The sequence below is a fragment of the Coptis chinensis genome, chromosome 2 (genome assembly GCF_015680905.1).
Source record: "Coptis chinensis isolate HL-2020 chromosome 2, ASM1568090v1, whole genome shotgun sequence".
NCBI lineage: Eukaryota > Viridiplantae > Streptophyta > Magnoliopsida > Ranunculales > Ranunculaceae > Coptis > Coptis chinensis.
Genome location: NC_141457.1, coordinates 65,133,788 through 65,148,741, shown reverse-complemented (window position 1 = coordinate 65,148,741; position 14,954 = coordinate 65,133,788). Strand labels below are relative to the sequence as shown.

Here is a 14,954-nt window from a genome sequence, read left to right as displayed (position 1 = left end):
CACATGGATTTGAATTTACATTCATTACGGGGATAGGCTTTTGTTGTACGAAAATGGCCTCTACCTTTTTGTGAGGGATTCAATTAGAGTTTTAAGTTCGGGATCTGATTTAACCTCAAACATACCTTGGTAGCCTTAATCTGTTGAAGAAGAACTAGCGAGCGGGAGTAATCGTCACTACCCCCAATTATTATTACGCTTTAGTCCGATCTTCCAAAATTTATATGCCTCCTCGGGCTCCTTTTACTTAGGAAACTACCCCATTCATTATGTCTAGGACTTCTTTATGGTGGTGTAGAAGTCCTTTGAAAAAGGCACGAACTAACGTGTCTTTTGCTAGGTGATGGTGTGGACACTCTATAAGGAGATCGGTGAAACAATTCCAAGCCTCTAAAAATGATTCATGAGGATTCTCGTCGAAAAGAAGTGAATCTTGGAAAGCATTTCATCCGCCTTTAGGGGTGGGTAAAAATATTCCATAAACAAATTGAACAAGTTTGGCCCACGAGTCCACGAATTAGGCTTTGGGCGCTTAACCAAGATGCCGCCTTTATCGCCTAAGGTGAAAGGGAATACCCTCAATTTAATTTGTTCCGCACCAACCGTAGGATGGTGGAATGTTGTAAGGACTTGTTCAATCCTACGATGTAGCCGATAAGGTTTTTCATGGTCTAAAACCATGAAAAACAGTAACAAATTAAATATATTTGGGGGATCACGGAAATCCCCAATCGGTCTCCGCTAGAACGATGCAAGATTTAGGGCTATCGCCAAGGCTTTATAAAAGTCGAGAGAGGAGTCTCTCTTTCTTCACCCATAATATCGGTGGTGTGTGTGAAATAGTAGCTAGAGGTGTAGTGGGTGGGAAACTAGATAGACTTGTTTGTTGACGTTGCGTGTAATTACGTTAGTTGTTTTTTCTTCGACCGGACCTTAATCTCATGCAAGACTAAGTCGAACTTAACTAAACATGCAACACTCCAAACAATTACGATATACTAGTAGAAACCTCTAACCGAGATCGCGAGGTGTGGAAGAAAGGAATACCGATAAGCGTCCTTGCTTCGCTTTATGAATAGCGTCTTGTTTACTACGTGTTCATTAAAAATAACAAGTTAGAACACTGAAAAACTTAAAAATCGAAGTTTGAAACAAACTGCTGTTGAAATCCGGGATTTTTGGCTTAGAAGCAGCGCTGATAGGGATAGAAGCCGTGATCGCTAGGTGTGGCGGTCGGCTCGTGGTCCAAGATAAAATAGGGTGGGTCGCTACTTCGGTCGAGGGCGGTCGCTTCGTGTTCCGGACTATAGGCGCAGCGCCTCCTTACAGCGCCGTCGCTCAGTGAAAATTTGTCCCGGTATTTTTCAACGCTGAAACGGATAACCACAGTATGAATCAAACAAAGGTGGGTGGGTTTAATGGGACTTAAAAATGACTAATTCTACTATGAAAACAATGCTAAAGTGCAACTAAGATGGCAGCGGCGCTATTTGATAAACATAAAAATGAATAGTTTACCTACGAAATGAATGATGAAACTCAAAACGTAAGTAAACTAAAACTATTTATGATCCTATATGCTTATCAAGGATTCTACTCTCAATTCTATCGAAATAGAGTGGAGTAACAAATTCGTTCCACTCCTAGTTCTCTAGCATGAAATGATTTCATAGTTTAACTAATCGGTCTTAAGTCTAATGAGAGCTTTACGAAGGGGAATTATACTACGATGCAATATGAAAAGCAATATGTTGAATGTCACTACGAAATATATGGAAATACTAATGTTCTTGAATCTAGATAAAGAATTAGAAGGGAATTGAATCCACCTCGAATCCAACTTAATCACCTAGAATAGACTGTTGTAATCCAATTCTTACATTCTTACGGTAAGAATTGCTCGTTCTAATCCCTAATTAACATGACATTTCTACCAATTATAACTAGCATGTGAGGTCGTCCACCCATTCTCATGGCGAAACACGACCTTCTAGAATGGAATAGACTCTACAACGCTTCTACACTATACAACTAAGTTTTCATCAAGGCTTCATCAACCCCTCTAATGGAGGTTTTAGCCTTGATTCATCAAACCATCATTTCCCATTGAAATTGAATACAACATATTACAAAGATTCTAACTTTATTAAATTTAACTAAACAATAATCGAAATCTAATTAATAACTAAGAATTGAATGATAACAAGAATTGAAATTAGATCTAATAAATTGTAAATGACAAAAATCGAAATTGACAAGAATAACTATTTTATTTATCTAATCAATAAAGAACAATGATTTAAAGTTTTAATCTAAAAGCAGGGAATGAAATTCTAAAATTGAGATCTAAAACTAATTAATGGAGGCTACTAATCTAATTTCTAATCTAGGTCTAACTATCTACCATTAACAAAGAGTGAAGCTTTGGTTTTTATACATTCAGATCCAAAAATCTTGCATGGGCTTGGAGCCATGCTTTGGGCCAGAGAATCAGGCCCAAAACCCAATTCTTTTAGTCCAAAAAGGCCTCTTCAGCTATAGTTGGCTTCAATAGACTTTTCGTCCACTTATGCTCCTCTGATTGGGTCAAGACTTAGACCATTGGAAAGCTCTTTCCGAGCCGGTCGTTTTGACATAAGATACTCCCAATTACGAGGTCTGAGTCCAAAGATACGGCCTTCGGAAGTTCTGCTGACTTGTGCACTGTTTCTGCCCGTGTTGACTTTTCAGCTTTGACCGGGCTTTACAAAGGCTTTGTCTCCTTGAATCTTGCTAAAGTGGCACATTTCTGCACATAATAGACTTTGAAGCCTGAAATACATAAAAACACGTAATAACTCTTAATTATTACTCACATAATTGGTCTAAAAGTATGATTGTTAAGGGGTTAAAACTACAGTTTTGGGTTCTTATCAGAAACATAGCTCAATATTACAGACCCATAGAAATATTGTTTCAAAATAAATGTTTTCTAATCATGAACTGAAAACCTAAGTCTTTACTTAGCTTGTTGAGCAGGGGTAGAATTAAATTTTGGTTTAGTATCACTACATGCAACTGCATCAGCATCAAGAGCTCCTAGGCCACTCTTAGGAACTGACTGTGTGGTCAGATTGACTGGGATGGTTGAGGGCTAAACAGAACATTCACCTGAAACAGGCACATGCAAAACATGAAGCTGGATGGCAGACATATCATCGTCGATGTCTTCGTCAGAAGATGAGGTAGCATCGGGCATGAGCTCATTCTGAATTGCTGAGATACTGGTAGACAGGTCAGGGAATAGGATGAAAGGGTTAGTCACTCGCCCGTGATCATCTACCTGAGGAATGTATCAAACAGCCTCAACAGCCTCCTCAAACTTAACTTGTTTGGCCGCATTGAAGGAGTCTTCAGAAACATCAAGAACTCTTAAGGCAAAACGAACAACATTGTCAGCAGACCTCCTTTTCACCTCTTGCACCACCTTGGAGTAAAACTCAGAGGTCTCTGTCAAAATATCATCAGCCCTATTTACATAATGTAGACGCTTCTATCTAAGATCCCTCTCATAACTTGCCATAGTTTCATTAGCTTGAGTAATGGCCTGGCCAAGTGTCCTCAACTCGGCATTCCTATGGTCAAGCTCGCCTTGGACTTGGTCATTCTTTGCTTGAAGCGTGGTGAATTGAGAGCGCAGCTCCAAGAACTTCACTTTCTAAGAGGCAGAATCAGCAGCTCCTTTTTGGGCCTTATCTAGAGAGTTTCAGAGGTTGGCAATCATCTCTCTCATGTTCCTAAAACCAGCATCCAACTTCTTCTCTTTGGCCAAAAGCTGGTCAACCTGGGTATGCAGTTCCTCAGCAGCTTCCTTCGCCTAGTTCAACTCACTAGTAGCCATGTCATCAGCGGCTGTATTGGCCGAGTTCACGAAGATTGGTTCACTAACTGAAAAGGAATATAAAACGTATAAGCAACACAATGAGATAAACATGATATTATATAGAGAAAGAAGTCCTACCTTGGCAAGATAAACGATAGATCTGTGGAATAACAAATCCAGACTACCAGCCATACTGGCTTCAACTTTATCAACCGGAAGTCACGCAGCTTCCAGAACTCCAAGCGTGATGACAACATCATTAACTGAGTGTTTATTGGTAACATGAAGCTCATTAGATCGGCCCCAATGCCTCATCTCCACGACCATCTCCCTTTTAGGAGAATCTGGGGATTGCGGTGAGAAGGGAATATCATCTCTCCTCCTCCTCCTGTGTCTATCCCCAGATCGAGGAGGAGGGAAAGCAACAATTATAGCGGTCGTCTCAACGACACTTTTCCCCTTTTGGTCATTGGAGAGGGAAGGATTAATAGTTGATGATACATGATCACCAGCCTGTTGAGAACCTATGGGAGGGTATTGAACTGGTAAGGGTGCAACTACTTTTCGGAAGACTTACCGGAAATGGGAATAATCATAGGAACCTTGAAAGATGTTTCTTCATCCACAGATAGAGGGCGAAATTTGGTTCTCTTACTTGAAGGGGCAATATCAGGAACAAGAGGAGAATCATTTCTCTTCGACTTTGAACGGTTAGACGCGCGTACTTTCCTCTTAAAATTACTAGCAACCCAAAGTTCATGAGGCAGTTCAGGGCCCTTACCGCCAGTAATCACACAATCATCACTGACATCAAATTCCTGAACTATACCCGATGTGGCAGCATCACTAAAAGTCGCGACAGAACTTTTCTCTTTGTGGTTTCCTTTTCTTTTAGTACTGAAAGAAGATTCATCCTGAACTAGAGGAGGAAGAAGACCAGCATCCTGATCCACAGGAGGAGGGAGTATTGTGCATCCGAAGTTCACAGTATTAATCCTGAAAGGAGAAAAGCTGGGGGCAAATGCCAGCAGTTCCTCGGCAGACATGTTGAAATACTCAAGTAGACGAGTGGGATCAGGAGCTACCACCCAAGGCATCCTCTGATCATTGGGGATCTTGTTGATGAAATTCACAAGAGCAGCATCAGTTGCAGTTAGTTGGTTCCAGGGAGAAGAGTCATCTAAGGAATAATAACAAAAGAACTCAGTCGAAAACACTTGTGGATGATTTGTAAAATTAAGGAGAAAATAAACTTACTGGTCAGGGCATGAGTATGTTTTTTGGGAACAGGAATCCCCACTGGCTCACCATTAACATCTTGAGAACGAACGTCCCACTCATCACCCAACACCCGAATATGGTGATCAGCCTAACCATCGTCACTGTGTTTCCCCTCGAAGAAGACGATCGGAGCATTCTTGTCTCTGGTCATGAGGTAATAGTAAGATTGGTCCCGAATGCGGCGGACCTCATAAAAATATCCAAACACCCAGCGATTCAAAATGAATCCATGTTTCTTTACCAGTATGGCGGAATACATGACGGTTATGTAGAACATGGGCGCTGCTTGACCGAGGGCAAGATTGAAGTGAATCAGACACTCTCTCAATAGTGAGTGGAGAAGAGGAAGGGTGAGACCAACCCTAAGTTAACTGATTGTGATAAGCGCAACCTCCTTGTAGGCCAACTCTTCAGATAATCTCCTCCACTGAAGCCCAATATTAGCAGGGATGTGAAATTTCTCTCTGATCAGTTCTAAGGAAGAGAGATCCCCAAAGTTTATAAGTGACCAATTTTGATTCACGATCAGAAAAGAGAGAAAGTTTGAATTTTTGGTTTAAACCCTAGCATACAGAGAAGGCTAGCTGAAGAGATAATGAGGACTCTCTCACCAAACTCTTTATATACAGATGGGATAAATGGTTGAGATTGTCCCAAGCATTGCATCTTTTCGGGATGGAACTGCCATCATTATCTTTTTTCTGGAAATGGCGTATCTACTTGAACTGTCTTTTCAAAGCCTTAATTTGGTGAGCCCATAAGTAGTTGCGACAACTGTTTATGGAAAAGATTATCGCGCCAAAAGCAGTAACGCTTCGAACGCCCACGTGCTAGATGGCATGAGAGGGGGCATCTGTAAGGGGGATTTCCCGTCAATAACTAAGTGACATGTGGATGGGAAATGACTTGGAACTATAGATACCAAGAATGAGACGAGAACCATCGGATTAATTCTGGAAATAAGTAATCTCGTGTTTATCACAAGTGTTTCATAAACATGTGCTAGTCACGTGATGGACCTCCTCTAGAGATAATAGTTTTCCAAGTTATTAGGAGATGATATAGACAGTTCTTAAATAGAAGGAAACTGAGGAGGACAATCCTTAATGATAAGGAATGAATCAAGATGACATATCTCTTAGAGTTACCTTTTGGGCCTAATCTTCCCATACATGAAGGGTTATTATGACCTAAAAGGAAACTTATCTCTAATAAGATATAATCTAGATTCAGACTTCCAAGAAGAGAGGATTCCTAATAGGGAAGCAGAGTCCAAAGAGGGAAAGAAACTCACAAGCAATATATGAGGTTAACCCTAACTCCAGGACTCATAAGACTCATCATATATAAACAATAGGAACTCGCTCTTAGGAACTACGTGTAATAGGGTTTGATTCTTCTTAACAGAGAAGAAGATACGTAGGCAGCTGCAAGGCGGTTAAACCCTGATCATTCAATCATCTCATCCCTTTTCCATTATTACTCCCAAAGTTCTTCATCACACGACACAGAGGAGGATCGTCCCCTACAACAATGTTAAGAGCGTTTAAACTAAATCGGTCGATCGAACGAATGTTACCTGCTACTGTTCCCGGCAGACGGCGCCAAAAGATGTAGGGGATTTTTTGAGTATCCTTCGATCCTTCTCTGTGCCGTGTGATAAAGAACTTTGGGATTACTGATGGAAAAAGGGACGAGATGATTGAATAATCCGGGTTGAACCACCTTGTGGCTGCCTACGTATCTTCCTATATGTTTAAAAGAATCAAACCCTATTGCACGTAGTTCCTAAGAGGAAATTCCTATTGTTTATATAAGAGGAGCCTTAGGAGTCCTAGGGTTAGGGGTAACCTCACCGCTTGTGAGTTTCCTTCCATCTTTGGACTTTGCTTTCCTATTAGGAATCCTCTTTTCTTGGAAGTCTGAATCTGGACCATATCTTATCAGAGATAAGTTTCATATTAGGTCATAATAACCCGTCATGTAAGGAAAGATTAGGCCCAAAAGGTAACTCTTAAAGATATGTCATTTTGATTCATTCCTTATTGTCAAGGACCGTCCTCCTCAGTTTCTTTCTGTTCAGGAACTGTCTATATCAGTTCCTAACGACTTGGAAAACTGTTATGTCCAGAGGCGGTTTGTCACGTGACTAGCACATGTTTATGAAACATTCGTGATACACACGAGATTACTTATTCCCAGAACTAATCCGATGGTTCTCATCTCAATCTGGGTATCTATAGTTCCAGGTCATTTCCCGTCCACGTGTCATTTAGTTATTGACGGGAAATCCCTTTTACACAATGTATGCTTCTTGAACCGGCAAATGGTCAACCTTAAGCCACAAATAAAAGAGAAATCGTTTGTCTCTAAGTGTGAATTGAATTTCAAAGTCACCAGGCTTCGACTTCACCGAAGACCAAAAGTCTTGTTCATACAGATCCGGCGAATCATGCGACTTCTTAAAGTCGCTTGTGCTTCTAAAACAGCTATTTACGTCATTGGCAACCAAATAGGCAGCAACGTTCACTAAAAAATCGGCTTAAGTGTGCTTTCAATCTTGAAAGACCTTTACCTTGATTATCTTCTTGCAGAAAACGAACTGAACCTTTTTGTAGTCACCCTCAATAGGTTTTCCACAATTCCAACCAATATCTTTGATTGTTATGAATGAGCAAACCCACAATTTTCGTTCTCTGCATTATTTACAATTGGAAATTGCGTGGTGGTGGTGCTTTGAGGAGGAAGAAGAAGAGCAGTGGTGCATTGAGATTTGAGAACTTGAAGAAGAAGAGGAGTGGCGGCGGTGTTTAGATTAGATTTGAGGAGCCCTAAACTAAATTTACACTTCATTTGCATTTATAGTCCTAATATAATAATATATTTATATTAATTAAATCGGATTCGGATATTATCCGATTAATGGGAAAATTTATCCGAATCTGAATCTGATACTGATATCCGAAAATTTCGGATAATATCCTATTTTTCAAATTCGGATATTCGGCTATCCATCTGCAACCCTAACTAAAACCCACCACATACATTATCTGCTTATCCTATGTGTAAGTTTGTAACAAGTTGACAATGGTTTCTTTCCCATCCTCTCTCACGCACACAGACACTGAGACACAGAAAGCCTATATGGACTTTTCCGCGCTAAAAATCTTAAGTCTGACCAATTCTTTCCTAAAGATTGCCTAGTCCCACACTCCCACCACTTGAAAAAACAATTCCAAGTCGCCTTCAAATATATCTTTCTCACCTCTTTCGCACTGAGACCTGTGGCCTTGTTCACCACTACTTGTGCAAAATTAATGAGCAAGTTGGACTGATTATGATTTGATACCAATAATTTTGTATGCTTCTGTGGCTGCCTAAAACATTTAATCTCACAACACCCCTGCATCAATGGTAGTCCTGCCGCAGATAGGATTATCAAAAAAAAAAAAAAAAATGCCGCAAATCTTGAGAAAACAATTTTAATTTTACAGAAAAGAAAGTATCCATATATCCCCTTAATACCAAGTAAAGGAGACAATGGGATTCACAATTTTATTATAAATTAAGAGCGAAAATCTAGTATTATGACTCAAATCGAACGAAAAAACGATAAGAACGTAACCAAATAAACATCAAAACTATAAATAAATAAAATAATAGATTCATATTGAAATAAAAAAACAAAAACAAAACAAAAACAAAACAAAACAAATTTCACAAAAACTATGAGCATTAGATGATGAATTGATGATTAACTGTTTAGAACTCAAAAGTGAAATTGACAAATGGTTAAACTTGAAATTGGTGAAATAGAACAAGTGAGAGAGAAAGATTTAATGAGAGAAGTGTAATGACAATTTCTTTAATTAAGACAAGTTAATTAAGATAGAAAAGAAGAAAATGCATAGAATGTGGAGATTCTTTCACTAAACGTGGAATTTTCAATTTGTTTTTATTCTTCCAATGAAACAATTTGATTAAATGAGCACACTCCTACAAAAACTGAAATTACTATGCGCTTGTAGTCATTGGATTCATATTAATACATCGAGATGTCATTTGTACGGTGGACTATTGGATTGTATACACTCCACATTAATTCACTCCGAAATTTAGTGCGTGGATAGAAAACCCATTTGTAAACAAATTGACTATCATATCCTTTTTTGGTATTTTTTTTCTTTATAAAATTAGGTAATAATAAACAAATATGTGGATAAATTAGGAAATATGAGGCCTTTCAAATTTGAGGCCTTAGGCGGCCGCCTAACTCGCCTAAGGGGTGAGCCGGCATTGGTAGCAAGTATGCAACACGAACTAACAGTACTCTAATTCTCTAAACCAGTTCCTTCTGGATTAGCACTTCATTGATAACTTTATCCAAGTTCACGTAGGAAGATCCACCAGGTTCTGTCGAATCTTCAGCACTCTTCTTCCACTCCATAGCCTTTTTCTTCATTACCTTACCCTTATCACCTTCCATCAACTCTCTCACAAGTCCCTCCACATCGTCTCTTTTAACATTATTGTCCATCTCCATACCAATACCCCAACGAACACAAGCTTCCCAAATAGCTTAGTTTGTTGGTCACCGAAAAAAGGCCAACTGATAACTGGAACACCACCAGATATAGTATCCATTATAGACTTCCAACCACTATGTGTTAAGAACCCACCAATGGAAGAGTGACTCAGGACTTGTTCTTGCGGACACCAACCTGATCCTGTCTGCAATCTCTTGTGTGAACTCTGGTGGCAAAATTGCTGCTTCACCTATGACAAGATCAGATTTAATGACCCACAAGAAGGGGTGCTTGCTATTAGCTAGTCCCCAAGCAATCTCTATAAGTTGTTCAGGAGTCATGACTGTGTGACTACCAAAACTAACATAAACAACTGAGTTAAGTTCTTGAATATCAAGCCATTGAAGACAATGTTGATTTTCTATCCATATATTGGATTCAATCGATCTCAGTTGGGTGTTCTGTGGTAGTTGTTCAATGAGCAACTGTAGAGGACCTATTGTGTATATCGGAGGCGGTAGAGTTCTCATTGCTTCCAAAACACTGCTTTCCAAGGCATCAAATGTGTTGATAATGATTGCAGATGCATTAGTGGCTCTTTCAATTGGCGCTTGCACGTAGTTGTACAAGGCATCGCCGCCTTCCAAAAAGAAGCTCGGAAGATTTTTAAGTCGGATATCCTTTACTCCCTGATCAAGTTGATCATGTGTTTAAATGCTCATTTGTTAAATCGCTCTTATCTACAAAATTCAAGAATAAGGGAATATTAGTGTTGAGTTTAACCAATAACGACAAAACATATGTATCAGGGAAATGACATATATATAGCTTATATACCTTTCAATGGAAGCGGACCTCTTTCTATATGTTTTCTATATGTTGATTTGTGAAGGCATCATCGAAACCACAGGCACTCACCGCGCATAACAAAGCTGTTGGGATACCAAATTCTTCAAAGACTTCGATTGGAAAAGCCCATGATAACATCCGATACAATGCAAGTAACGGAGGATTATCCGAAAATGTTGATGCTTCGTTAAGCTTGGTGATGACATTCGAAATGGACCTAGGAAGTTTCGGCCATGGACTTAAGAAGGGATAGTATGTCTTGAGTGGCAATCGATGTCGATGTCTTTGGTAGGCCATCCGGGATGGTTTCAATTTGAAGTCGGGCAAGCCATTGAGTGAATCTGCTCCTCTAGATTTTAGAATCCGTTGATGGTTGTATTCGGTGTTAACAAAGGTGATGTGAAAGCCTTTTAAATGGAGTAACTTTGCTAATTTAAGCATGGCAATAATATGACTCTGAAATGGTGCGGGTATGCAAACACAAGGCCCAAAATATCGATATCGATCAATATATCGGTGTACCTAAAAACCGATATATATCGGATATATCCATTATTTTGGTGACCATTCCAAACTATTTAAAATATCGGAAATATCAAATATATCGGACATATAATATCGGAAATATATCGGAAATATATTGGAAATATCGGATTTATATTAAAAAATGGTCAAAAAGTCAACCGATATATATCGTAAATATTGGATATATCGATTATATTGGCGATATAAAGTTTTATATCGGAAATTCCAATATATATCGGAAAAAAAAGGGTTCTATATTCGGTGGATATATATCAAAAAATATTGATGTCGGTGTACCAAAATACCGATATATATCGGTGATATATTGGATATATCGGCGATATTTTGGTCCATGTGCAAACAGCGTGAGGCTTCTTGAGAATCTTGGCTACTAAAGAGGATGTCATTTCAAAAAAATTCCTAGAATGCATGATGAGAGCAGGTATCAAAGAAACTCACTTTATAATTGACATCTCTAAAGGAAATCTTTGGGATCTGTTCATCAGTTCGTGTATCTATCCCTGTGGCTCTTCTTGAATAAGGTATTAAAAGGAGGCGTTGATTAATTTGTTGCACTTAGTTCTCTGCTTGAGTATACGTTCACCGCACCAAAACTCAAAGGAGTACATATCTAACTACTTTAAAGAAAATGGCTCGGTGAACAGTATTTCTTTCCAATTATACCCCTACAGGTTCGGTTATTACATTCATATTTATAATCTAACTACTTTAAAGAATAGCAGTTCTTGAGTAACCTAGGCTGCACCTGTACGCAGGTACGAGAGACCTTGATTGACAGTACTTTTTGAGGCAATACACCCTCACTCCTGCCTGATGAGTGGCCTAAATACGAGGTACTTCATATACCCGGAGCTAAAACAGCAAATTTGGTGCAATGAGGGTTGGGTTCCAACTTAGCTATTTGGGAATGAACTTCTACACCATGCAATCTGTTTTTATAATTTCTGTAATAGCGACGTTGTTGCTCCCTAACTTGAGACCTTTGATATTCGGACATTGATTGTCTTTGTTGCCTATCGCGGACACATCGACGTTCTTGTTGAATTGACAGTTGCCCATCGCTCATGTTAAGTAACCTATCCCATTTTTTACGACGCCAATAATCTCGCTGTAATGACTGTTTATCGTATAAGACAATGTCCATTATTGTTTGAGGAATCTGAAATTTGAATAGAATGGGGGAAAAGTAATTATACATTATTATCATTTATTTACAGTAATCACTAAAATCTAAATACAGGGATCATAATTTTACCAGATAGAAAGAGAATTAGAGTAGGAAAAAAAAACTACACAGCTCAAAAAAAATTCGCTGAACCAGTATGGTTAGTGCACTTGAGTGTAGTATGTGCATCAGTTGAATGAGTAGAAGGTGTGAAGCACAATGAGACACATAAAAGAAACAAATAAACAGAATTTAATTTGAGAAAAAAAAAAGAAAAAAAAAAGGACATGATAGAATTCAATTCGAGACATGATAATCTTTCACTAACTAACACTATTTGACCGAGAAACATTCAAATTTTCCAAAAAGAAAAGAAAAGTTAGTATAAGAACAAAATGCACCAAAACAAGTCTAAAACATATGAGCATAATAAAGTATAAATTCAGGGATTGGAATTTTACCGGATAAAGAGAGAAGTAAGGTTACAACAGAGTTTATTTAAGTCGGTGGTATGAGGGCGATTAGGAGAGATAAAAAAAAAAAGGGCCACATATCATGTATAAAGCCTGGTGGCAATATCGCAAATGTTCGTAAAAATGAGGGCGATGTCGTAATTCCAAGGAGAAGCGTCTGAAATTTACCGGTCAAATGCCAATTTTATCCACGCACTCAGATATGTTATTACAATCCTAAATTATAAATATGAATGTAATAACCGAACCTGTACAGGGGTATAATTGGAAAGATCTACTGTTCACCGAACCATTTTCTTTAAAGTAGCAGTTCTAGAGTGCGCCTGTTGTATAGCTGCGCTGACATCTAGAGCCTTGAATAAAGACTCTGCCATGTAATACACACGAATCCCTGCCTGATGGAGGGCCCAGTGAGAGAGTACCGGTACAACATGCGTACCTTAGATTTTGTCTTCTTTAAAGTAGTTAGATTATAAATATCTTACTACTTTAAAGAGAATGACTCTATGAACAGTGTCATTTTCCAATTATACCCCTAAATGGATTCTATTATTACGATCCCAATCAAAAAGGTATTATGTAATAACATAGGTGAGAGAGGGGTAAAAATGTCAATTTCTACCGTGAAATTAAATGTTTCTCTATCATTTTAGCACATTGGCTTCAATTTTGCAAACAATTTTGATATTACCACTGACCGAAATTTAACTTTTTCTTCAGCCCTGCCCAAACCAGCTGACCGAAATTAAGACACTGCCGTCGGTTTTACAATCCTCTACCCATAGATTGGATCCAATCGATCTCAATTGGGTGTTCTGTGGTAGTTGTTCAATGAGCAACTGTAGAGGACCAATTGTGTATAAAGGAGGCAGTACTAGAGTTCTCATTGCTTCCAAAACACTGTTTTCGAAGGCATCAAATGTGTTGATAATGATTGCAGAAGCCTTGGAGGCTCTTTCAATTCGCGCTTGCATGGAGTTGCGCAAGACAGAGTTGCCATCCAAAAAGAAGCTCGGAAGATCTTTAAGTCGGATATCCCTTACTCCCGGGATCAAGTTGACAGTCGTGTTTAAATGCTCGTTTGTTAAATCGCTCTTATCTAGAAAATTCAGGAATAAGGGAATATTATTAGTGTTGAGTTTAAACAATAACAACGAAATATATGAATCAGCAGGGGAATGACGTATATACAGCTTAGATACCTTTCAATGGAAGCAGTCCTCTTTGTAGATGTTGAGAGTGAAGGTAGATCATTAAAACACAGGCACTCACTGTGCATAACAAAGCTATTGGGATACCAAATTCTTCAGCAGCTTCCACTGGGAAGCTCATGAAAACATCTGACACAATGCAAGTAACTGGAGTATTATCTGAAAATGCTGATGCTTCGTTAAGCTTGGTGATGACATTCCGAAATGGACCTAGGAAGTTGCTGGCCATGGACTTAAGAAGGGCTAGCATGTCTTGACTGGCATTGATGTCAGATTCTGGTAGACCAACTGGGGTGGTTTCGAATTTGAAGTCGGGCAAGCCATTGAGTGAATCTGCTCCTCTAGATTTGAGAATCCGTTGATGGTTGTATTTGGTGTTAACAAAGGTGATGTGAAAGCCTTTTAAATGGAGTAGCTTTGCTAATTTAAGCATGGCAATAATATGACTCTGAAATGGCGCGGGTATGCAAACAGCATGAGGCTTCTTGGCTACTAAAGAGGAATTCATTTCAAATTTTTTCGCCAGAATGCATATGAGAGCAGGTATCAATCAAAGAAACTCACTTTATAATTGGCACCTGAAGGAAATCTTTGGTTTTTGCTCATGTATCTGTCCCTGTGATATCTTCTCTTCTTGAATAAGGTGTTGATTAATTATTTCATCTTTGCTTGAGTATACGTTGGCTAGCTCTAATATCTCGTGCACAAAAGTCAAGTTAGGGGCGTTTGTTTTTCTGAGCCACTTGCTGAACTCAGAAATACATCTTTGTTTTATTTAACATTGACCCAACACTTGAATGCAAATCGTTTTAACTATTTTACCGTTAGTAATTATTTTTTAAACAATAATTTAATTACTTATAAAATAAAACATTTGAACAAAAATTTGACAAAGTTTCCTCTTTTATTCAACATTTTAAAATAAGCTACATCTTACTTATTTAAAATAAACAAAATCTTACTTTCGTATACAAGTTAATATGAAGTACAACGTAATTTTTTATTTTGAGCAATCAATTTTTATTTATTTTTTGGTAGTAA

The 14,954-nt window shown here is 38.5% G+C and overlaps 1 pseudogene across 1 annotated transcript; it reads right to left on the bottom strand.

Annotated features, from left to right (window-relative positions):
• Positions 1 to 9,448: 9,448 nt before the first annotated feature.
• Positions 9,449 to 14,669, bottom strand: LOC147517191 (7-deoxyloganetin glucosyltransferase-like; annotated as a pseudogene). The gene is made up of 3 exons (XR_015211364.1): positions 13,905 to 14,669; positions 13,692 to 13,801; positions 9,449 to 10,349 (listed from the first exon to the last, which is right to left on the bottom strand). The product of XR_015211364.1 is annotated as a 7-deoxyloganetin glucosyltransferase-like (transcript).
• Positions 14,670 to 14,954: the final 285 nt, after the last annotated feature.